The 27,231-nt window shown below is 36.1% G+C and overlaps 1 long non-coding RNA gene across 1 annotated transcript in view; it reads right to left on the bottom strand.

Annotated features, from left to right (window-relative positions):
* Window positions 1–12,846, bottom strand: part of LOC150079180 (uncharacterized) — a 39,101-nt gene extending 26,255 nt beyond the window's left edge. The window contains exon 1 of the long non-coding RNA XR_016547556.1: window positions 12,763–12,846. This is a non-coding gene — a long non-coding RNA (uncharacterized LOC150079180). The remainder of the gene's footprint in view (window positions 1–12,762) is intronic.
* Between the last annotated feature and the right edge of the window lie 14,385 nt (window positions 12,847–27,231).

The following is a 27,231-nucleotide window of genomic DNA, read 5'->3' as shown; positions in this document are numbered from 1 at the left end:
GCACAAAAAGCAATATTGTTGTACACATTGGCACTAATGACCTTAAGAGTAAGAGATCTGCAGACTGACTTAAAAAGTACAGATGAATGTTGAAAAAAAGTGGCAAGTTAGGGTTAAATTTGAAAGTATCTGCAATTCTGCTCAGACAAGATAAGAGGAAATATACACTGAGAGTCTTGTCAATCAATTCGGCCCTGAAGAGATTGTGCAAGGCTCATGGGGTAGAATTTTTTTCAGCATGGTCTGTGCTTGCTAACAGGAGAGACTGCTTCTACAGAGATGGGATACACTTAAATAGAGAGGGTGCAAGAATATTTGCTGATGCTATCGAGCAGTGTTAGGTGGGTCGGAAAACTGCTAGCTTTGGGGGGGGGGGGATTCACAAACTAATAGATTTACGGTAGCCACCAGGCAAAGGTGAAAGTGATTCTTGCACTGCTTCTATTGGAATGAGCAGCAACCTGGAAAACGAGGTTCTGGGGATTTCAAGGCCTGTGGGAATTCAACATAGAACAAGTAAATACATGGGTTGCATTAAGCTAACTAAGAGTAGGAATAGGTGCATGTATACTTGCATGTACACCAATGCTAGGAGTATAGTAAATAAATTTGATGAATTTGAGGTGCTGTGAAGACATCAAAGGTTAATGTTATTGGGATATCAGAGACCTGGTGTCACCCAGAGATAAGGAATGTAGAATTGGAATTTGGGGAGTATAATGTGTACAGAAAGGATAGACAGGATAGAAGGGGAGGAGGGATGATGCTGTTATTTAAGAAACATAAAATCTAAGGAAGTACATCCAGTTGACATGGGTGGACAGTATTATGTTGAGTCAGTTTGGTGTGACATTTGCACTGGGAAAGGGAAAATGGGAGTAGCAGTGTGTTATAGGCCTAACAACTCATGAGTACAATGAACAATTGTGCTGAGAAATAGAGTGGTCCAATAAATCAGAATGTCCTGTGATGGGGGATTTTAACTTTCCAGATATTGACTGGAAATTGTGGGTTGGTCATTTGCATACTAGAAAGATTTTTGTGGATTTATTGGAAGATTGTTTTCTACAGCAATATGTTTGAGGGGCAACCAGAGGGGATAATACTCTTGATCTGATTATCAACAGTGATGATACATGCATTAGGAATTTCAGATAAATGAACCACTAGGTGAGAGTGATCACAGTCTACTGAGGTGGGATTTACTTAAAGATGCAACTACCATCAAGGGTAAAGGGAAGGGTTTTTGTTTTTGTACAGTTGACTACATTGGTCTCCGACAGTTTTTAAATTCTATCCAGTGGGATTAACTGATGATGTTTAAAACAGCAAATTCTAAATGGGAAGCCTTCATGGAATTAATCTTGGAAGGTACTAGGCTTTTCAAAACAACTAAGAATTACTGTTCAAGATTTAGACCTAAATGGATGTCAGATTAACTAATGAGGCTCGTGGCAGAGAACAAAAATGTGTGGAATGCATTTAAATTATCAGGTGACATAGAAGCCTATGGCAGATATAAGCTGGTCTGTAATCAAGTCACAAAGAAGGTCAGGCAAGCAAAATCTGATTACAAGAAATCCTTGGGAAAGATGCAAAGAAAAACCACAAAGACTTCTTTACTTATGTAAACTCTAGAAGGAATGGGATGAATCAGATTGGTCCAATTGATGTTGATGGTTCGACTGTTGATGATCCTGCTCAGATAGCTGACAAACTGAATGAGTATTTTACATCTACATTCACACGAGGAATTCTGTAAGGAAGGGGAGAACAGACGTTTACTAAACTCTAACAGGGAGCTAAATGATTTTGTAATAATGTAGAGCAAAGTGGAGGAGAAATTGTTGAAATTAAACATAAAAAAGGCAATTGGGGCAGATGGAATCTATCCAGTTATATGCAAGAAGGCAGTAAGGGAAGTAAGTAAACCCTTAGCCATAATTATGAGAGCACCTTAGTCAGGGGAGGTCCCCATGGACTGGCAATGTACAAATGTATCCCCAATTAACAAAGTGGGTGTAACAAAGAGTGACACAAATAATTATAGACCTGTTATGTTAACTTCTGTTCTGGGGAAAATAATGAAGTCACTGGTTAAAGAAGTGATGCAGGATCACTTAGACAAGACTGGAGTAATAGTTCAGAAAAAGCATGGGTTTGTTAAGGGGAAGTCTTGTCTGACCAATTTGATTGGATACTACGATGTGGTCACAAAGGAACTGGATGCAAAGAATAATTTTGATATCATATATTTGGATCTTAGAAAGGCTTTTGATACTGTTGCACATGGAAGACTGCTTTACAAATTGGAGCGGTATGGCATTAAGGGAAAGTTTCTGCAATGGATAAATGGATGATTGAGTGGGAGACCACAGAGAGTGGTAATAAATGGACACTGCTGCTTTACTTGGACTAATGTTATTAGTGGAGTCCTCCAGGGTTTGGTGTTGGGCCCATTGTTGTTTTGTGTATTTATCAACGACATAAATGAAGGTATATCAGGCTTAATGTCCAAGTTTGCAGATGATACAAATGTTGCCAAGGTTGTTAATGGCAGTAAAGACAGTATGCTCTTGCAACAGGATCTAGAAAGTTAGGCAGATGGGTTGAGAAGTTGCAAGTTTAACATTGACAAATACAAATTACTGCATATGAGTAGCAGTAAACCAAGAGAAACATACCAACTTCATGGTATGGTTCTACACTCAGGGAGGTTGAGAATGAAAAAGACACGGGGGTAATTGTTCAGTCGGATATGAAGTTCTCGGAGCAGTGCAGAAGGGCTGCCAGAGCAGGTCAGGGTGTTTTTTCAAATATATATAGTTGTTTTGCTAGCAGAGAGAAGGAGGTGGTTATCCCCTTGTATAAGGCATTGGTCAGGCCACACCTTGAGTACTGCATACAGGTCTGGAGGCTTCATTTTAGGAAGGATGTAGAGTTGGGAGTACAGAAGGGCAACAAGATTGGTGAGAGGAACAATGCGGTGCTCTTACCAAGAGAGTCTTAAGTTCTGCAAGCTGCAGCATCCGGAGACTAGGCACCTGTGAGGTGATCTGATTGAGGTGTATACAGCCTTGAATGGTTTGAGAAGGCTCAATGCTGACGGGATACTTCCACTTGCACATATTAAGAACCTGAGGGGGAATAAATTCAAAGTGAGGAATGACAATCATCGAATAGATGTGTGGAAATTTGCCCTTAGCCAGACGGTGGTTGACAGTTGGAACAAACTTCCATCTGTTGCAGTGGAGGTCAACAACTTAAATAAGTTCAAGGCAGAACTAGACAAACATTTGGAGTGACAGGATGGTTATTTTTTTTTTTTTTTTAGGCTGTTATATAAGCTTGCTTTCATGAATCATATGCCTCAACTAATTCTAATGCTAATACTAGATGTTAGAAGGCTCCACCATCATTTACAGTACTACTTTCATGAATAAGGCCTCAAAGTGATCAAAATAATTTTTTTTTTCTCCAGAACAAATTTTTTGCATCTCCCAATTTCATAGATGATTTTGTCAGGCAATATCAATCATGGTATTTAGGATTACAAGGAGCAATACGAATATCCAAGATTCCATACATTGTAAGGGTATAGTTTTAATATGGTTTTAAAAGATATCCACATATCAGTCCACTGGGCCAAACGTACTGTTACTTTAAGACCATGTAGCATATAATCTTATTGCTTCTACTCTGAGAGCTGTAGCTAAAGGAAGTCATGTGAAGGTGGGGAGATGTAAAAGCCATGCAATGTTAAGGATTTGATCTATATTTTGCTCTGAAGGGAACATTGAAAAATTTCATACAGCATATTGGCTTCAAACATTTACTGCATCTACATCAAAGCATTATGAATAGTTAAACTAAAAGAAAAAAAAATTATCTGGGAAATGGAATAGATTTTCCAAAAGCTTCCTAATTCACTTTTAATTAGTTTTAATCACAATGGTATTCCTTTCTATCTTCTAAGCAGATTCAACATTGAAATTCGCATAGAACCTTAATTCACAATTAATTTGTTAAAACTGCTCTGATTTTTCCAAGTTTAAAATGGTGCTTGTGCATATGTGCAGTCTGTTAAGTTCTGATCAGATATCCCAAACAGGAATTTCACATAGTTTTAAAACTCTTTACGCCAAACTATCATATCTGTTTCCTGTCTCTATCAGTTTTCCAACTCAACAAATCAATCTTTTCAACATGGTTATCCTGAAACTTCTCCAGCCTACCTTTCCTAACACTGAAATAATTTTTCTTAGCAATTTAATGTTCATAACTCTAGATGGACCCAATTCCATTTGAACTCAGCAAAGATGCTTAGTCTTTTGATATTATTAAAGATTCAGTTAATTTATCTAATAGAATACTGAATATAAATCTCAGTAAGAAGTAAACATTTGATTTCATGTATTTAAAACTTCTTTAAAATGATATAATATATAAAAGTAATGTGACATTTTTCAAAGGTGCTCCTTACTTATAAATGTGGTGTTTTTTTAATTACTAGTTTTTTATTTATTCATTTGTTTCAATGCAAAGGCCTACTCCATGCCTTTCAGTACACTGCTCAGACAAGTTTACACCCACAACCTGAGTGATACATATAATTTTAAATTAATTTTAAATATAGTCAAAATTTTAGGGCCAAAAGACACCAACTTCAGAAAACTTACATATGTAAAAGTAGTGGAATGCCTCATTTCTATACAGAGTAAGTTAACCAAAGTTAACTACGTTGGTTAAATCTCATATTGTGAATATTACATATTCACAATATGAGATTTAACCAACGTAGTTAACTTTGGTTAACTTACTATGTATAGAAATGAGGCATTGCATTAATTTCAAATTAAACCTAAGAGGAATTTTATCAATTTTACTTGTTTCCTAACAACTGGTCCCTAATGTTTGTCAGGGACCACTTTTTAGAAAAGACCTTCTTCTGGATACAACAGCAAGTTGCTACCTGGCAATCTAAAACACTGATGGAAATTATATACTTGTCCCAACTGCATCAAGTGACTAAATTTCAATGAAGTCCAGTACGATTGTGACAAAATCCTCTGCATGCATTTTGACGATGGTGGAACTATAATACAGTACAAGCAGAATTCAAAAAAGGTTTGCATTCACCCATAAGTAGTTGTGATAGAAAGTTGAAACAAACGCAATGCATTACAGTTTTTCAACGCAGTCATCACACAAAATTACACATTTTTGCCACCTCTCAATACATCTGCAGGCCAATTTTGTAGAAGTCCTCTGACTGTCCTTCAAACCACAACTTGGTAGCAAAAATCACCTCATCATCATCAGCAGAAAATTGTTTTCCACAAACACAGGCCTTTAGGGCAGGAAAGTGGAAGAAATCCAAGGGTAAAAGGTTAGGAGAATAAGCAAGATGTAGCAATATTTCAAACCCATATTTGTGGGCATATCTGACTGCAGTATGGAGGAAATCCACAGGGCTATTATTATTGTGGAGTAGGAGCACATCTTTTGACAGCTTTCCCCATCTTTTCTCATATAGTAGCAGATAGCTTTATGAGGAAGTTGGATTGATACTTCCCTGTCATAGTACAGACAGGTGTAACCTGATAGTATTACACAAGGCTGATCCCAAAAAAACTGACAGCATCACCTTGAAGCACTTGGTTGCCCCTTTGTCCCCCTTTGGGGGGGGATGGATGGATTGATTCTGCGTAATTCCATTGATTTGACCTTTGATTTAGTTTTGGGATCATAGTAATGGATCCAAGTTTCATCCATGGTGCAAGACATGAAAAAAACTCCTCTTGCTTTTCCTGGTGCAATGAAACATCTCATGTGCATATTATGCCCCTTCCTTCTAGTAAGAGACAAGAAGAGTGCGAACCCATCTAGCAAACACTGCACTCATATACAACAGCTGGCGGATGATGCTCTGAACAGACCCTACACTAATTTGGAATTCTGCGGGTAGTTCTTTAATGCTAATATGATAATCTTCCAGAATTATTGCCCCAATTTTTGCAATGCTCTCCCTCTTTTGTTGCAGCATTAGCATTAATAGAGGAATATGATACAAGAAAGCAAGCTTATACAGCATCGGACAGAAAAAAAAAAGAAAAAAAAAAGTGCTGTAAATGTGCTCATATCCAGCCATTCCTAAAAAGGGTGACAACTCCCACCTTCCTTATTGTCCCACTGCAGATAGCTAAATACTTTCCAAATTTATAGACAAAATCATTAACTGCCATCTCTCAATTACATTGAAACTGCCATCTGGGAAAGGTTGACAACATGGATTCTGTCAATGTTGATATCCACTGGTTGCATACTGGTTTAAGTTTCTCATCTTTCAAACTGAGTACTATATGTTTTACTAAAGGCAATAAAACATAAGGTTTCAGGAATTAAAGGTCATGTTCTGCAGTTCCATAAAAAAAAAAGAAATGTTCTGGAGCAGGCAATATTTTCCAGGTTTTTCTTTTTTAAGTTTATTTTTTGTTTTGTCTCTTAAAAAGAAATTATGGCTATCACCATTATAGGACAAAATAAAATATATCGTAATCATAGTAGACTAAAATCCCACTAATCTGAACAGATTTTGGTTTAAGTAATTTTTTCAATATTACAAAAAAAAAAAAAGTATCCATACCATAGAATGAAGAACATAAAAATTTATTGCAATACTACAAATGTTTTCAAATACTACAATCTCTTCAAAAAGTATCCAAACTGCACAGGTACAGTGGAAACTAGCACATTTACAAAGCTTGCAACTTAATCCCCTTCAAAATATTATCCTACTCAGGGACACACTTATATCAATTATTTTTCCCAATATGGAAATAATTCTGGAACTTGGATTTCAAATATGCCAAAACAAAAGTGCAGTATTACTTCTTTTTTTTTTTTTTTTTTTGTTTGATTGTTTATTTGAATGTCATGAAATTGATGTTCATACAGGTTTATTTTCAATATATGAAACAAAAATCCATTAGACGTAAATTTGATGAACACAGAGGTTAGTGGACTTGAAGGATTAAGAGTTTGGCCAAAAAATTCTGTACAGAAAATGACAAATGCAACAGAAAATTTATTACATTTTGAAATTTCACTTATCCAGCATTTTTCTTCAAAGCATATTAAAAAGGTATCTCAAAACTTTAATTTAGAATGTTTTATTATTTGTCCCTTTGAAGAAAATTTGTTGGTGAGCAACACCCCTCACAATCAAAAATATTAGTATTTAAGACATTTCTTTTGCCATTCACTGGGCACACACTCTTTTGGGTTGGGAAGGGAGTATATCTCCCAACCTTTCTTTGAGACTGATCAACTCAACCACATTGAGAAAAAAATTAAAATTCCTGCAACCACTCATAAGATTTAAATTCAGGCCTTTTCCATCCACAGGAGGAGTAATTTTAACCACTGTACTATATGCAAGGAGCAGCAAGAGTATTCCATTGCAGTGACTAAAGTTTTTGGTTTCAAGAGCATAACCATAAACCCAGTTCATATTATATATACAGGGTCACTGATTTCCCTTTAAATTATCTTCAGAAATATTTGAGCAGCAAACAGTGTGGTAACTCTCTAAGTTTTAAATGACACCTCAATAATGACCTTGGCTGTGCAGTAAGTGTGCACAGAATGACTCCTACACACACCGCCTCAGTCAGTGTCAGCCTTGTGCACCAAGACGTCCTGACCTGACACCATTAGACTTTTTCTTGTGGGTCTACCTAAAGAACATCATCTACGCAGAAAAGATTCACGATCTGCACCATTTAAGATGATCACAGCTGCAATAGCAACCGTTACACCGGAAATTATTGAGCACACACATGGATGGACATCGACTATCACTTAGATCTTTGCCAAGCAATGAATAAGGTGTGAAGTAAAACTTGAGATATTCCTGTAGATAATAACAAATAAATCAATTGATCGATGTAAGTATTTGGGTTGTTATTTTATCATGAAATCACGGACACCTTTTTTGATGACCCTGAATATATACATGACTGTAGACTAATGTAAGGCGTATAGTAAATAACATTTATGAATTTCAACTAACAATTAAATCATCAAATGTAGACACTTTGTAGGATCATTGGAAAACATGATTACATTCAATACACAGGAATGCAGAATTTGAATACAGTGAGTGCAATGTGAACAGAAAGGGTAGATAGGATAGGGGTTCAGAAGCACACATTCTCAGGTAGAGGTACTCAGATGATGTGGGTGGACAGCGTAACTTTGAGCCAATGAGGACCCTTCCAGAATGCTTTGTAATCTCTCTGCCATTTTTCTGCTCTGCAAGCTGGTGCATGTAGTAGTAGTAGTAGTAGCAGTGGCATTTGATGCAAGAAAGCAAGTGTATGAGCTTATGCAGCATCAGCCAAAAAAAAAAAAAATCACACCATTCCCTCCAAATGCCTGTCCAGTTCCTCCTTAAATTTATTCAACCTATCAACTTCCACAAAGACAGATGGAAGTTTGTTCCAGCAATTAACCACCCGCTGGCTAAAGGAAAATTTCCGCACATCTAATCTACATCTGTCTTTTCTTAATTTGAATTTATGCCCTCTTAGGTTCGCAATCTGAACAAGTGGAAGGATCCCATCAGAATTCAGCGTGCTCAATCCATTCAAGGCCTTATACACCTCAATCAGATCACCGCGCAGGTGCATAGTCTCCAGCCACTGCAATTTGCAGAACTTAAGCCTCTCTTGGAAAGAGGATCCCTTCATTCCCCTCACCAATCTTGTTGCCCTTCTCTGTACACACTCAAGTAAATCTATATCCTTCCTAAAATGAGGCCTCCAGACCTGTACGCAGTACTCAAGGAGTGGCCTGACCATTGCCTTATACAGAGGGATAATCACCTCCTTTTCCCTGCTAGCAAAATTCCTATATATCATTGACAAAACCCCATGACCTGCCCTGGCAGCCTGTCTGCATTGCTCAAAAAACTTCATATCTGACTGCACAATTACTCCCAGGTCTTTTTCATTTTCTAATACCTTAAGTGTAGTACCACACAGTTGGTACGTTTCTCTTGGGTTACTTCTACCCATATGCAGTATTTTGCATTTGTCAAGGTTAAACTTCAGTTGCCACTTCTTAGCCCATCTGCCCAAATTATCTAAATCCTGTTGCAGTAGCACACTGTCATTACTGTCATTAACAACCCTGCCAACCTTTGTATCATCTGCAAACTTCGACATTAAGCCTGATATACCTTCATCAATATCATTGATAAATATAAAAAACAACAGTGGACCTAACACCGAACCCTGTGGGACTCCACTAATAACATTAGTCCAAGAAGAGCAGCACCCATTGATTACCACCCTCTGTCTTCTCCCACTTAAACCATCCTTTTATCCATTGTAGCAACTTACCCTTAATACCATTCTGCTCCAATTTGTACAATAGTCTTCCATGCGCAACAGTGTCAAAAGCTTTCCTGAAATCCAAATATATGATATCAAAATTATTTTTTGCATCCAGTTCCTTTGTAACCACATCATAATATCCTATCAAATTTGCCAGACAAGACTTTCCCTTAACAAACTCATGCTGTGTCTGAATTATTGCTGCAGTCTTGTCTAGATGATCCTGCAATGCTTCTTTAACCAGTGACTCCATTACTTTACCCGGAACAGAAGTTTAACTAACTGGTCTGTAATTACTCGTGTCACCCTTCGATCCCCCTTTGTGAATTGGGGATACATTTGCACATCTCCAGTACGTGGGAACCTCCCCTGAGTCCATGGACGCTCTCATAATTATGGCTAAGGGTTTGCTTAGTTGCTTTGCCGCCTCCTTTTATATAACTGGATAGATCCCATCAACCCCAGGTGCTTTTCTTATGTTTAACTTCAACAATTTCTCCTCCACTTTGCTTTCAGTTATTACAAAATCATTAAGTATCCTGCTACAATTTGATAACCTTCTGCCATTTTCAAAACTTAATAATTCCTCATGTGTGAACGTAGATGCAAAATAATCATTCAGTTTGTTTGCTATCTCAGCAGGATCATCAACAGTCGAACCATCGATGTCAAGTGGACCAATCAGATTCATCCCCTTCCTTTTAGAGTTTATATAAGTAAAGAAATCCTTGCTGTTTTTCTTAGTATCTTTTGCCAAGGATTTCTCGTAATCTGCCTTCGCCTGCCTAACCTCCTTTGTCACCTGATTACAGACTAGCTTATATCTGCCATAGGCTTCTGAGTCGCTTGATAATTTATATTCATCCCATGCATTTTTCTTCTCTATTACGAGTCTCATTAGTTCATTAGATAACCATTTAGGCTTAAACCTTGAACAATATTTCTTAATAGGTATGAAACTTTTAGTAGCTTCCACGATTAATTCCTTGATTGCTTCCCACTTAGAATTTACTGTTGGTAACATCGTCAGTTTATCCCCCTGTACAGAATTTAAAAACTGTCGGAGACCACTGTACTCACCTTTACGTAAGCAAAAACCCTTTCCTTTACCCCTGATTGTAATTAAATCTTTAAGTAAATCTCACATCAGTACACTGTGATCACTGCCACCTAGTGGTTCCTTAACTGCAAATTCTTAATACACGAATGATCACTGCTGATAAAAAGATCAAGAGTATTACTTTCTCTGGTTGCCTCTCGAACATGCTGCTGCAGAAAACAATCATCCATTAAATCCACAAAAGTCTGACTAGTGTGTGAGTGACCAACCCACAAGTTCCAGTCAATATCTGGGAAGTTAAAATCCCCCATTATAAGACATTCCGATTTACTAGCCCACTCTATTTCTCTGTACAATTGTTCATTGTACTCATTCGAGTCATTAGGCCTATAACACACTCCTACTCTTATTTTTGCTTTCGCAGTGCTTATGTGCTCATGTCCTAATGGAAGAAGAATCACCTCTCTCTCTCTCTCTCTCTCTCTCTCTCTCTCTCTCTCTCTCTCTCTCTCTCTCTCTCTCTCTCTCTGCCTGCTATTGATCCATTAATGGATGTATCTCCCAAGCTCGCAGTTTCTCGACCCACACTGACTTGATAGCATCAGCACATATTCTGGAACCACATCTATTCAAGTGTATCCCATACCAGTAAAAACATTTTCTCCTCTTAACATGCACCGGCCATGCTGATAAAAATTCTATCCTATGAGCCTTGTACAGTTTCTCCATTAACAAACCGATTCATAAATTTACACTTTAAAATTTAATCCTAACTCATGACATTTTCTCTAGCTTGACCTGGACTTGTTAAGTTAATCTTCAGATCTTTCACTTCTCATCATTTGTACCGATGTGTATAACCATATCATCATTTGTGCCCTTAAAAGAGATAGCTGTTGTTCATCATCAACTTTTGCTCCTGGCAGACATACCTTGATCTTATCTTATCCTGTTTACAAAATATATTTCCCATTTCCTTGATAAATCACTGAAAATAGCTAGTTTGCGTGGGACCAGTGCTTTGTGCTATTAAGGATTTTGTTGTGTCGTTTGATGCATGAATATAGTATCCAGTGTTTTGCTGGGTAGGCAACAAAACTCTTGATCTTATTATTAACAGTGACTATTGTTACATTAAGAACCTCCTGATAAAGGAGCCACTAGTTGACAATCATCATAATCTATTGATGTGGGGGATTACTTAAACAATATAACCATTGCCAATTATGAAGGGAAGGGATTTTGCTTTCTTAAAGGTGACTACAGTCAGTCTCAGACACTTTTTAAATTAATTTCAGCAGGATCGACTAATGATGCAAAAAAACAGCAGATTTTAAATTCGTTATGTTCAGAGAAGTAATCACAGAAACTACTAAACCTTTTTTAGATGACACATCTAATTAATACCATTTAGATGATATATGTAGTTTTGGACCCTGGAACATATATTTATTTAAAAGTCCAAAAATAATTCAGGGATCCCTGGACTAACAATATTTGCTTTGTTCTGTGGCCCACAAAATCATGAAGCCCTTCAAGAAGTATAACAATGCATTTTGGTAAATCTGATCTTGCATACAGCTCACCATATGCATGGAAAAATTGGCAATCACTGTTATTAAATGCAAGAAAATTATTGAATTTATTCACAATACATTATTAAAATCAAAATGTCATTTAAATGGATAAATGATTTCAGATACATCATTAAAATTATTCCTTAAAATGAACTGTTTTCTTTTTTCTCCTCTAATGTGAAATATTTTTTCTGATGCAAATTCATCAATATATATTCTCTTTGAAAGAGTTACAGGCATGTATTTAAAATTGACACTATGATACATGACAATATTTGCATTGAATGTTATTATTATTATTTGATACACAGAAATCAAATACAAATCATATTCACATTTTTAACTACCAGGGCTACCTTTTAAATGTTATAAATACTTATAAACATAAGAAAATAATGTTTTAAGTTCTATGATGTTTACAGATATAAATAAAATTCAGTTTTTAGTACTCATGCTTAATACTCATTGAGATGTGCTTCTCCAAAACTATTCAAATAATAGATATACCTCTCAAAAATCTGGAAAAACTATGAAAGTCTTGCTTCACTATGAGATAAAATTCAGAGAAAAACTGTTTATGACTTAATGCCACAAATTTCTTAATTATGCTGACATTTTATTCGGAAATACAATTAAAAATTCATGGCAACCTTAAAAGCGATATTTTTAATCAGAAACAATATTAATCACAAAATTTACTTAAAAGCATTAAGATAAGACTTACATTTTGGGAAAATCTAATGCTACTTTCTGTCAAATTTCTTATATCTTTCCCATATGTTGCATGATCTTCTGTTACCTTGTATTCTGCTTTAATATAAACAAATAATTATTTGCAAACTCAATTATCAAGCTTCAAATGAACATATAGGTAAAGTCAAAAGGAGCTGCACACATTCAGTAGCTTATAACTATTTATTTATATTTATATAAATATCTTGGAAGCTACTAGGCTTTACATACCAACTAAGAAATATTGTCCACGGTTTAGGCATAAATGGATGTCAGATGAACTAATGAGACATATGGCAAAGAAGAAAAATGCATGGGATACATATAAATTAACATGTGACACAGAGCCTATGATAGATATAAGCTGGTCTGTAACCAAGATAAAATGGGGGTTAGGCAGGCAAAGACAGATTACGAAAAATCTTTGGCAAAGGAATCAAAGAAAAACAGCAAAGAATTCTTTACTTATGTAAACTCTAGAAAGAAGGGGATGAATCAGATTAGTCCACTTGATATCGATGGTTCAACCGTTAATGATCCTGCTCAAGTAGCTAATAAACTAAATGAATATATTACATCGACATTCACACATGAGGAGTTATTCAGCGAGGGGAATGCCAGAGGTGTATTAAACTCTGGCAGTAAGGTAGATAATCCTATAATAACTGAGAGTAAAGTGGAGGAGAAATTGTTGAAGATAAACACAAGAAAGACGCCAGGGGTGGATGGGATCTATCCAGTTATATTAAAGGAGGCAGCAAAGGAAGTAAGCAAACCCTTAGCCATAATTATGAGAGCTTCCTTGGATACTGGAGATGTGCAAATGTGACCCCAATTCACAAAGGAGGATCAAAGGCTGACATAAGTAATTATAGACCTGTGAGTTTAACTTCTGTTCCAGGAAAATTAATGGAGGCACTGGTTAAAGAAGCACTGTAGGATCACCTAGACAAGACTTCAGTTATAGCTCGGACACAGCATGGTTATGTTAAGCTGACCAATTTGATTGGATTGGATAATATGATGCAGTCACAAAAGAACTGGATGCAGGGAATAACTTTGATATTATATATTTGGATCTCAGAAAGGCTTTTGATACTGTTGCACATGGAAGACTGCTGCACAAATTGGAGCAGTGTGTCATTGGAGGCAAATTGCTGCTATGGATAAAGGGATGGTTGAGGGGCAGAAGACAGAGAGTGGCAATCAATGGACACTGCTCATCGTGGACTAATGTAATTAGTGGAGTCCCAAAGGGTTCAGGGTTGGGTCCATTATTGTTTTCTGTATTTAAAAATGATATTGATGATGGTATACCAAGCTTAATGTCCAAGTTGGCAGACAATACAAAGGTTGGCAGGGTTGTTAAGGACACTACTGACGCTATGCTGCTGCGATAGGATCTGGAAACCAGATGGGCTGAGAGGTGGCAAATGAAGTTTAACATTGAAAAATGTAAAGTACTATATATGGGAAACAGCAACCCCAGAGCAACGTATGAACTCTGTGGTACTACACTGACAGTGGTAGAGAATGAAAAGGACCTGGGGGTAATTGTGGAGGTAGATATGAAATTCTCTGAGCAGTGCAGATGAGCTGCAAGAGTAGCTCATGGTGTCTTGTCAATGATATACAGGAATTTTTCTAGCAGGGATAAGGAGGTGATTATTCCCTATAATTCCCTATAAGGCAATGGTCAGGCCACACCTTGAGTACTGTATACAGGTCTGGAGGCCTCATTTCAAGAAGGATGTAGAGCAGCGGGAATGAGTACAGAGAGAACGAGTACAGACTATACAGAGAAGGGCAACAAGATTAGTGAATGGAACAAAGGGTTGCTCTTACGAAGAAAGGCTTAAGTTTTGCAAATTACTCTATCAGATCACCGCGCTGGTGCCTAGGCACCGGCGAGGTGATCTGATAGAGGTGTATAAAGCCTCGAATAGTTTGAGCATGCTAATGGCGATGGGATTCTTCCTCTTGTTCAGAATAATCACCTGAGAGGGCATAAATTCAGATTGAGGAAAGACAGATGTAGGATAGATGTGCAGAAATTTGCCTTTAGCCAGCGGGTAGTTGGTTGGTGGAACAGACTTCCATCCCCTGTTGTGGAAATTGATAGCCTAAAAAATTTAAGACTCAGCTGGACAGGTATTTCGAACGAACGGAAGGGTGAAATGGAAGGTTTTTTTTTTTTTTTTTTTGGCTGATGCTGCATAAGCTTGCTTTCTTGCATCATATGCCTGTACTAATGCTAATGCTAATAAAAGAAAGATTGTACTGGGAGAAAATAAGAACAAAGTTAATGTTTCAGTGGAATTAATATTTACTTTAAATAAAACATCCAATATTTATGAGGCAAAACTTTGAAAGTCAACTTTAAACACTGTCTTTCATGGTAAAAAGAGATATTTGCATTAGGATATCACAAAAAAGTGTGTACTTTTGTTTGAATGCAGCCAATTTGTTTATTTTTAATACAATGAATACATGGTGACTATAGCAAACACATTTACGTTTAAAGTTGTAGAGGTATCTTTGACTTGCTCTGTATATTAAATTTAAAATGTTTCCACAGACTCTCATGCTTAAAAAGCAAACTGGCTACATCGAAATACACACTTTTTTGTGATATCCTAATGCAAATTTGTCTGAAGTGATAATTTTTATACTAATGCCAAATTCTAGCACATATTAATGTTTAATACATGGTGGAATCTACCATATAATAAAGATTATCATATGCTAAAGGAAAACATATCATAAAGTTTACAGATTGTAAAACCTAGCCTAAATTGAAGTTTAATGCATCTTAAAATCTAGTATATACTAAAGTTTAATGCATCTTAAAATCTAGTATATACTGAAGTTTAATGCACACTGAAGTCTACAGTAACTGATAAATATCCCAGAAGCAATAAGTTCCAAAAATATCTATTTCTAGAACTGACAGGATTCTGACATTTTAATTGTATTTATGTGATACCTGTATAATTATGAAGAAGTTAAACAGCCATTTATCAGGAAATTTTAGGATCACTGAAAAAAGCATTGTACATATTGTAAGAATTCAATAAAAGAATAACATAAGGGTAGGGATAAAAAAAAAAAAAAAAAAAAAAACAACATTTAAGATTGGGCAGCTGTAAATGCAAGGAAATTCTGTTGTTGGTTTCAGAAGTTCAAGTTGGGTTGATTACAGTATAGTACAGTCGTCATCATCATCATCATCAGCCATTTTCAATCCACTGCAGGATAAAGGCCTCTCCAGCAACTTTCCAGTTACTTCTGTTTTGAGCACTGGCCATCCATTTACTACCCAAAAACTCATGAATTTCATCTATCCATCTCCGCCTTTGTCTTCCAGGTTTTCTTCTAGCTCCTCTTGGGTACTATTCTGTTATTTTCTTAGTCCATCTGTCATCATGTCATCGAGCTATGTGTCCTGCCCAAGACCATTTTAGTTCTTTAGTTTTGATAAGAATGTCCTTTACTTGAGTTTGCTGCCTATTCCATGTGTTTCTCTTCTTATCTAACAGTCTGATTCCCAACATAATTCGTTCCATTCTTCGCTGTGTAGTTTTCAGCTTCTCTTCCATTCTTTTGGTGAGTGCCCAAGTTTCACTTCCATAAGTCATAGTGGGGAGTATACACTGATTCATTATTTTACGTTTCAGACATACTGGTATATTGCTCTACAGTATGTGACTATATTTCCTGAATGCTATCCATCCAAAATTTATTCTTCTCTTGACTTTCAGCCATTTATCATTATTACAGCTAATAACTTGTCCCAGATAAGTATACGACTCCACCTTTTCAATTACTGCTCCTTCAATCATTATTTCCCTTTCCATGGCATACTTGTTCATCATTACTTTTGTTTTAGCCATATTCATTTTTAGTCCAAAATCCTTACTAACTGTGCATAACTGATTAAGATTTTCCTCTAATTCTTTGGGATCGTGGCTTATAACCACAATGTCAACTGCAAATTGTAAATGGTTTAGGTACTCTCCGCTCACACTGACTCCTTTCTGCGACCAGTCTAATCTTCTGAAAGATTCCTCAAGGGCAGCAGTAAACAGCTTCGAAGATATTGTGTCTCCTTGTCGAACTCCTTTCTTGATTTTAAATTTCCTACTGTCTTCGTCTAGTCTAATAAAGGAGGTAGTGTTCTCATATATTTTCTTCAAAATCATAATATATGGAGTATCTATGCCTTGTGTTTCCAGTGCCCGAAACATTGCCTTATGCTGTATGGAGTCAATTGCCTTTTCATAATCCACAAATGAATGCCAGGCATAATGGTGTTTTATATTCATTTGCTTTCTCCATTGGCTGTGATATTACGTGAAGGTGATCCATAGTTGAGAATCCTGTCCTAAAGCCAGCTTGCTCTTTCAGTTGATTCTCATCAAGTATTCTTTCTAATCTGTTAGTAATGACCCTTGTAAACAACTTGCAGATGTGGGATAACAAGCTAATTGGTCTATAATTTCCAATTTCTGATTTATCTCCTTTCTTATGCAGCAAAACTATGATTGCATTATTCCACTGCTTAGGCGTCACACCTTTTCTAATGCACTTTGTGAAGAGTCTTGCCAATTTTTGTGTTATGTCTCTTCCTCCCAATTTTAACAACTCTACAGTAACTTCATCTTCCCCCGGGGCTTTCCGATTCTTCATTTTCTTCAATGCATGTTCTACCTCATCAGGAAGAATATCGGGTATGTTGTATGTGTTGCTAATTTGCAATCCATCTTCCCCACTGCTGGTATCATTCCCTCGCTCCTTGTATAATTCTCTATAGTAGTCTTCTGCTATTTGAATTATGCCTTCTCTGCTGTTTATAAGTACACCATCGCTATTCTTCAGTTTCAGTATCATTTGTCTTTCTGTATTACTGCTCATGGCTGCTGATTTAAATCCTTTGTTTTCCCTTAATGCTTGTTCTACTTTTCTTGTGTTAAATCTTCTTATGTCCTCTCTGAGTTTCTTTCTAATGGCTTTGCATAACTCAGTATACTCAATTTTCCCCCTGTCAGTGTTTTTCTTGCTATTCATTTGTCGTCCTTGGTTCATCATGACAAGTGTTTCTTGACTAATCACTTTCACCACTTTCAGAAAGTTGTAATATTCCTCGTTGATATCTTGGTCCTGAGCAGTCTGCAGAAGCTCAAACTTGTTCTTAAGTTCCAGTACATACTGCTTTTTCTCCTCCTCTGTTATCTCAAAGACCTTTGTATTATTTACTCAAGTCAGTTTTTTCCTTTCCTTTCCTACATCTATATCAAGTGAACATCTTACCATTCTGTGATCACTTCCAGCATTTACCTTATTCAGGATGGTAACATCATTCACAATATATCTTCTGTTAGTGAAGATGAAGTCGATTTCATTAGTTGTTAATCTATTTGGACTCTTCCATGTCCACATTCTGTTCACCCTTTTCTTGAAAAAAGTGTTCATTACTGACAGTCCTTGAGATTCTGCAAATTCCACAAGTCTTTCACCTCTTTTATTTCTTTCACCAATTCCAAAATTTCCTATAGTTCCTCTTTCTGCGCTGTTTTGCCTTTTTCCAACCTTAGCATTGAAGTCCTCCATAATAATAGTGTAGTGGGTTTTCTGCTCATCTAGAAGACTCAATTTCGGTGTACATTTCTTCGACCTCTTCATCATCCTGGCTCGATGTTGGTGCATAAATCATTATAATCTTTAGCTTGTACCTCTTAGAAATCTTGAGTATTAGTCTTGACACCCTTGGTGATGTACTTTTGAATTCCAAAATGTTGTTTTTAAAATCTTTATGGACCAGAAACCCAACTCCACCTTCACTCCTTTCGCTGTTTCCATTGGTGTACAGCAGATTTCCACTTGATAAACTTATAAGTGATTCATTTCTTCTTCTTGTTTCAGCCAAACCGATGATATTCCAATTCACATTTTCTAATTCCTTTTCCAGCTCCAATATCCTGTCTTCACCGATGAGTGATCATACGTTATACAGTACAGTACAGTCAGTAATGCCCTAATTAACAATCAATATAATTAATTGTAAATAAAGACTTCAGTTCAACCAGTAATTAAGTTTAATAATATAAGTAATTAACAGTAACTAAGTTTAATAATATAAGTAATTAACAGTAACTAAGTTTAATAATATAAGTAATTAACAGAACCTTTCAAGATGAAGTATCCCTTTGTCAGCTGTGAAAACACATACATATAACATAAAAAGTTACAAATGGAATGTGCAGAGCATGGTCATGATGAGAAAAAGAGAGAACATGCATGAGGATATGTACGAATGCTAAAGCATTTACTGGGCAAAACTAAGTGACTGTTGTTGATGCAGGGTGCAGATATGGGCTGAGTGCCAGCGTTTGTCATATTGCAACACTACAGACTCCATGATTGGGTGTAGGCGTATGCCTCTATTGTGATTAAAAACACTATGGCAACCAGATATGTGCAGTGATTCAGGCCACAGTCGTTGATGGTAGCGGGAGGATTGGTCAATTACCTCTGTATCATGTCTGGGATTGAGGTCATGTTCCAGAGTGCACAGAGTCAGCCAATTGAATGGCCCTTTCATGTTTTGAGAGGCAATCCTGGAGCTTTCTGGTGTTACCATCAACAACGTAAAAGAGGGGGAAGGGTGTATTCACCCTCAAGACAAGAGATCACATTCCTCTACCGCCCTCAATTTGTGCTTATTTGGACACTTCAGAAACTAGTAATTTTAAAATCCTTCAATTTTTCACTTAAAAATTGACAACAAATGTGATTACAGTGCACTGGGAGCCAAACTTGGGCAAATGATGCAATAACACTGTCAACACATGGGCATTCATGTTACATCACATTTAAACATGACTAATGAACAGACATGCTCTTTAAAGAGTACATATACTGCTTTTCATTATTTACTATATTTGTATTATGCACCAGTGTTCCTGGAACACCACAAAGTGTCCCCTAATTTAGGCAGAGCAATGGTACAAATATGTATATATATATTTAATAATTTTATTCTATGTATTTTTTTTTGTTTAGATTTAGTTTTGTTAAAGATAAGCATTGTTAAAAAGTGGCATAAAACAGTCCACAAAGTGAAATGCATAAGACCTCAATTGTAATTATACAGAATACTTATTAGTAAAATAATAAGAGGAGTTTACCTCAATATAGTGCATAGAACACTTCCGTATGATACCCTCCAGAAATTAAAACGGAAAAAATGAAAAAAAATCGACAACTTACCGGTACATTAGAGTAAAACATAAATAAATAATTAAATAATCAATTTAACACAATTCAAATCAATATAAAACAATTAAAAATCAAATTAACGTAATTAAAAGAATCTAACAAAAATATTCAAAACGATTTTCCTTCCTGAAGCTGACAATGCTTTTCGACCGTATGTCGTGATCACATGAATGAAAATTACCGAATCGGGTTTAACCTTAACTTAAATAGAGATTATTTGTCTTCGCGCATGCGCGTAAAGGTCCACGCATCGGAGATCAAATATGGCCGCCGAACATTAACAGAATTCTTGTGTAATTTAATTTCAACGGTTTCTGCAATTAATAGTCGCATATAATTATGTTGAACGTTAAGTATTTTGGCCTCGTTAAATAAAAAAGTATGTTTTTCGTTAATGGCATGAAAGGCTAATTCTGACGCTGCTGAACGAGAAGCATGAACTGAGGCTTCATGTTGATTTACACGAATATTAAGAGAAAATCGGGTCAAACCTTGATAAGACGAGTCGCAATCACCGCAAGAAATGTTGTATACCAGATCATTAATTTGTGTTGCGAATGCTGAAAGAACCAAGCGATTGTTCAGTATAGTGTGTAACTTCCGTATTGGTCTAGCTACAATTTTAAATTCGGTATCTTTAAAGAATCTGTTATGCTGTTTGTGCCACTGTTCAACATATGGGACAGAAATAAAGTATTTTTTGATATTACTATTGTTGATTGGTGTAGTATTTTGTATCTTATCCTTAGCTTGTACCCTAATTCGGCTTATTGTGGTAATGGAATAACCCCTGTTTAAGAATCTGCTAGTTAATATTTGTATTTCTGAGTCCAAAGCAGAATCCGTCGTTGAATATTTATAGGCATTAAGAAATTGATTAAAGATAATCGATCTTTTGTAGGTGAACGGGTGATAGCTATTATAATGTAGAAGCATACCGATGTTTGTAGGTTTTCGATAGATGCCGTAGCCCAGTGGTCAGGAGCGAGAGTGCATAGTACGCGTTCCTTGAGTAGACCGGGGTTCAAGCCCGTGATTACTAAATACGATAAATATTTGTATTGAGGATTTATTGTAAACTCTACTGACTTGGTTGTCGTGCCGGAGTATAAACAGAAAATTTATTTATTTTTATTTAAATTGTATTTTATTCGAGTCCCGGGTAAGCGTGAAATTTAGAAAGTTTAATGACTTTGTATCCGTATGCTCCCTTTCCAATGTAAATTTGAGTCTAGAATGAATATTATTAAACGAATGTAAAATGTCTTTGATAGTATTACTATCGGTAATAACTAGAACATCGTCTAAATACCTCCCATAGTATGTGATACGGGTTCGAAAAGGTGTCAAATGTATTTGCTCAATCGTTGAGAGATAGATCTCTGACATTAAGCCACTCAGGCTCAAACCCATTGGTAATCCAAAAATTTGTTTGTACACCTTGTCTCGAAAGGTGATATAGTTAGCCTCAACTAACAGTTTAATTAAGTGAAAAATTTCCTTAATAGGTAGCTTCGTATAATTAATCGGTGTCGAGTTTTTATTTAACATATCCCAAATAATATCTAATGTGTATTCAACGTTTATATTCGTATATAATGAGGTAACATCTAGTGAGAATAAATTGTCATTGTCGCCGAGTCTACAGTCTTTAAGCTTATTAAATAATGTATAGTAGTTCTTAATCCCAAATTGTATTACCTGTCTAAAGGGTTTTATAATGTTATATACATGTGTGGCTAAGGATGAAAATGCCGAGTTCCTGTAGGAAACAATAGGTCGAATAGGAAACCCAGTCTTGTGTAATTTTACCTGACCGAGAAGTGCAGGAATATTGTATGTTCTGGACTTCAATTCCTTTAACTGAACCATAGTAATGTAGTCGTTTTTTCGATAAGTGGTTAACGTTTTATTGTATTGATTGACCAAATTGGTAAACAGTGCCGGGTCTACTTCACGATAAGTGGAGGAATCTGACACAACTGAATCTAACTTATTAATATAATCATGTTTATCTAGTATTACAACTGTATCTCCTTTATCTGCCCTCTGTATAATAATGTCCTTATTTCCCCGAAGTTCTCGTAAAGCTGAACTGTCATGTGTATTCAATTTAGGAAGTTGCGTTTCTTTTATGTTATTCACTACTTGGTTAACTTGTTGAATAAATACATCTTTTTGTGGAACATTACGAAGTCCAAATTCAATATCAATTACACATTGTTTTTTAGGCAGTTTTCGAGGTGGTAAATTATAATTTAGTCCTTTGGATAAAAGCGAAATCTTGTCCTGCAATAGTGTACACGAGGAAAGATTTGTAACCTGTTGATATGTCAGTTCGTTGGATACTGGGTGAGGGGGTGTTCGTGAACTAGCTGGCATATTCTGTGGTAGTACGTTGTGTGTCTGTGGGGGGAAGTCACCCAACTCGTATGAACTTGGTCGCAAGCCCGCGACAATGTGTTAGAATTCGCATGAACGTGTCTTGACCTATCCGATAATGTTTGCAACTTATTAACGTGTCTGTTTTTTTATTTCTGAGGCCTGTGCTTCCCGTCGCAAATCTATGGAGGTCTTCAATACAGACCAATCGTTCGGATGTAGATAATTTTTTAATTTATCGCGAAGCTTCCTAACCTGAGAAAGGTATTTTTGTTTATTCGAATATCGAGATTTTAAGGAAAGCTTAACAATATCACGCGATGTTGCCAGTGTTAGTTGTTTTATGCCTGAAATTTTTTGATTTAAATTCACCCTGGCAAACTTCGGCACGATGTTGTTTTGAAGGCAATATTTTAGAAAAGAAATATGGTAACTTTGGGCCGTGTACCTTAGTGTAGATTTAATGTAATTTTGTACCAAGCCATTCAAAAAATCTCCCACAGTTGTGTGTATCGATTGTTTACTGCTGGAGAGACAGGAAGTGAATGAAATAGTCAATAAGAGTTTAAAAATTAAACCTCTTATCTCTCCAGCAGTAAACAATCGATACAATCGATTTCTTCTTTTTTTTTTTTTTTTTTTACTATGTGGGATTTTGATTATCGAGGAAAATGCACCCCCGCAACTGATAATTTACTGCTTCTCTGCTAAAGAAGAAAAGCAGAAGGAAACTATTGCAAAATTCAAAACGCAACTGAATTAGCCATTATTATTTTGTATATTAATTTACAGTACTAAACGCGTCTTATTAAAAATTAAAGCAGGGCAAATGTCACTGACTTGCAAACTGAAGTCTCTTTAAATCAGGCCACCTGGCAATCTTATCAAAAAAAAAAAAAAAAACTGCTGTCTATATTTATACAGTGACCCAGCGGAATATGTTCCCCAAGGAAAACGTATACAAAAGAAGATAAAAATTCTTAAAATATTACCCATAACTCAGGATCTCCTTACTGGGTACTGTAGAATAGACTATTTCAAACTGCACTATTAATTTGCAGTTGGTATAAATATTGTCTTATCAAACGTAATTATAAGTACCCAAAAGAAAATGCGTGTGACCTTTAGTGATACCGTTGTTGGATGCAGTCACATTTCATCGATTGGCATAAATCGTAGAAACACATTATATCACTCAGTCTCTGAACCCTGCTATCAGTGAGTACACGAGTCATTGATGCCGAATGAATCACAAACGAAAACCAAAACAGAAACAATCAATGCAAAAGTATGATTCTACAATATATTTTTAACACAATATTTCCTATCAGTAAAAAGCAATAATATTAATAATAACAATAAGTGAGTTTGTTAACCAACAGTAACAATAATAATAGTAACCAGACACAACCAACCACCCCATGCTTGGTACCAGTACCCGCCACGGGAAGGAAAAAAATGTCATAAAGGAGAAAGGTTTTATAATAATACTATAAAAGGGTGAATAGCTTATATCAAAATTTAAAATTATGAAATTCAGTATAAACAACAAATCCTTTCATATACATTAAAAATATATCTCGGCAATAACACTATTCATTGAAACTTTATCTCGGCTCCATTATTAGCCATCTGCACAATTATGAAAACTAATATAACATATGTTTACCTATCTGTAATAAACATGCACAAGGTCCCTACAACAGCGACAATGAACAAGTGTGAACTTATTCCCACCTGTTTGCATTCTCCCTTCTCTCGTGATGGGGGTAAAGAACTGGAAAAAGGAGTTAGAGCTTTAAGGGCACGCCGCAAATGCAGTAATGACAGAACAGCTGTTCTTCCTAAAACAGAGCAGGAAACTGGGAAAATGACCAACAGGATAAAATTGAACTCTCGATAGGGGAGAAGAATGCAGGAGACTCAAAAGCTGGACTAAACTGACAAAGCTGAAGTAACAAAGCAAAGCATAAAAATAAGGAGAAAAAAAGTTGCTATCAATATTACTAAATGGGACTGATCAGATTATTTCAAGGATATAACAGAACTAAACATTTCTCAACAACATTGTTTAAACCCTTCACAATATTTACAGTTTTAACCTGAACATCCTTCTATTTACAAAGGTTTGTAAAATATATTTTACTTTACAATTTTTCTGAATGTCAGAATGCAAGACTTTAAATTTACAAAAATCACTCATATTGATACTTAGCATTTTGGAATAAGTCCTAAATATAATTGCATACTGGCTAAATATTTTAATTTCACACTAATCCTAGTCATGGTGGCAACAATGATTTTACATAGTAAGAGAATTCATTTTCAGAGATAGAAATAAGAATTTAAGCATTAGAAACCATTACAATATATCAGTGACAAACTGAAAGAAAAAAATCTATTAATACACCTCACAATATGCATCATGTGTGTTTTGAGATTTTTCTGTGTATTTGGGTTCTATAAATGGGTATATCTACTGGCTGCAAAGAGTTCGGTAGTATTAATTACATGTTCTCGTTTTGTGTACGTACTATGGTCACAGGCAATAGTATAACAGTTTAGCTAACAGGAGGCAAAATTAGGTAAGCAATTAGGATAGAAACAGACACTCCTGCTCTCATATAAACTAATAGCCCAGATGTGGAAAAAATTAGTTGGAGGAAAGCAAAGGTTTCAAAATTACAAAGGTTTGTAAAATATATTTTACTTTACAATTTTTCTGAATGTTAGAATGCAAGACTTTTAATTTACAAAAATCACTCATATTAATATTTAGCATTTTGGAATAAGTCCTAAATATAATTGCATACTGGCTAAATATTTTAATTTCACACTAATCCTAGTCAGGGTGGCAACAATGATTTTACATAGTAAGAGAATTCATTTTCAGAGATAGAAATAAGAATTTAAGCATTAGAAACCATTACAATATATCAGTGACAAACTGAAAGAAAAAAATCTATTAATACACCTCACAATATGCATCATGTGTGTTATGAGATTTTTCTGTGTATTTGGGTTCTATAAATGGGTATATCTACTGGCCTATCTTGCAACTGGCTGCAAAGACAGAGCTCGGTAGTATTACTTACATGTTCTCGTTTTGTGTACATACTGTAGTCACAGGCAATAGTATACAGTTTAGCTAACAGGAGGCAAAATTAGGTAAGCAATTAGGATAGAAATAGACACTCCTGCTCTCATATAAACAAATAGCCCAGATGTGGAAAAAATTAGTTGGAGGAAAGCGTACAGTATATGAATGAAGAACATGAAGTTAGTACTTGAGTTATTCGGGTGTGCAATTTCCCGTCCGTGCTAGTAATGGCCCTGAGAAATTTTCAGCATGTGGGTCAGATATATACAAATATATACTAATCTTATCCTTTAATATAATCTTATGATAATATTACACTTATAAGTAACTGACCGATATATGTGAAATGGTAGCTCATCAGGATGCCACCAATTTCACTGTTTCGGTATAATATGTATTGCAATAGTTCATATATGCAGCTTATCATGTTTCAATACCTTCCTATGCCCTTTTTTTTTTTTTTTTTTTTTTTTTATGAGAACCCCAAACACGAGAGGTATTAGAACCTATAGTACTTAGTACCGTGCTTGGGTTGGAGGTTGAGAAGACGAAAGAAGATATTTGTTGACATTGGACTTGAACTTCTGTAGATTGTAATTTTCAGGAAATACGTATGAAGGAAGGTTGTTCCAGAAAACGGCAGTTGAATGAATAAATGAGGAAGATGAAAAGTTGGTTCTGTGGGTTTGAAGTTGGACAGTAAATGGATGTTGGCTGGTGGCGGCACGTGTTCGGACTGTTTTGAAAGAGAGAGCGGGAATTATAGAAGCCAATTCAGAAGAACAGTGCCCAGGGAAGTATCTGTAGAAGAGGCATGCAGCAGAAACAGTACGTCTATGAGAAAGCGAGTGGAGAGACTCTGTTAGAGATGAATCATTAATTAACCTAACTGCCCTCTTCTGAATGGAATCAAGAAGCCTGAGAGAGGTTTTGGGGGCACCACCCCAGATGTGGGAACAATATTCCATGGCAGGGCGGATTTGCGATTTATACAGTGTGAGCAGCTGTTTGGAAGAAAAGTAACGCCGAGAGCGAAAGAGAAAACCAAGTTTTTTAGATGCAGAGGAAGCAATATTTGTAATGTGCTTGTGCCAAGAGAGATTAGAAGTCAGGGTAATCCCCAAAAGTGATATATCATTTTGCCTAGAAATCGGAGTGTCACTAAAGATAAGCATAGGAGCAGAAGAATCCTTTTTGCGAGATATAAGACAAGACTGAGTTTTAGAAGGGTTGAAATCAACTAAGTTGTCTTTGCCCCACTGGAGAATTACCTGAAGATCGGAATTTAAGGAATTGGCAGCAGATTTTCGAGAAGTTGAAGCTGATTGAGCAGGACAAGGTTTCTCAAAATGGAAAGTTGAATGCAATGTGCTATCATCGGCAAAACTATGGATAGGATTTCCAGTCAATGGAAGAAGGTCATTGATATACAAGAGGAAAAGAGTGGGAGAAAGAACTGAACCTTGGGGGACACCGGCATTAGTGGAGAAGTTAGAAGACAGAGAGCCATCTACCATCACCCTCAGTGAGCGATCAGAGAGAAAACTGGATAACCAATTACTAAAAACAGTTGGCAAACCATAAGATGGAAGCTTGTTTAGAAGACCTTTATGCCAAACACGATCAAAAGCCTTTGAGATGTCAAGAGCAACTACTTGTGTTTCACCGAACCTTTCCATTGAATTAGTCCATAAATGGGTA

Source organism: Mastigoproctus giganteus, chromosome 10 (genome assembly GCF_048544385.1).
Source record: "Mastigoproctus giganteus isolate SK-2022 chromosome 10, ASM4854438v1, whole genome shotgun sequence".
NCBI classification, from domain to species: domain Eukaryota; kingdom Metazoa; phylum Arthropoda; class Arachnida; order Uropygi; family Thelyphonidae; genus Mastigoproctus; species Mastigoproctus giganteus.
The sequence above is the reverse complement of the archived record's forward strand: the minus strand, read 5'-3'. Positions and strand labels throughout refer to the sequence as shown.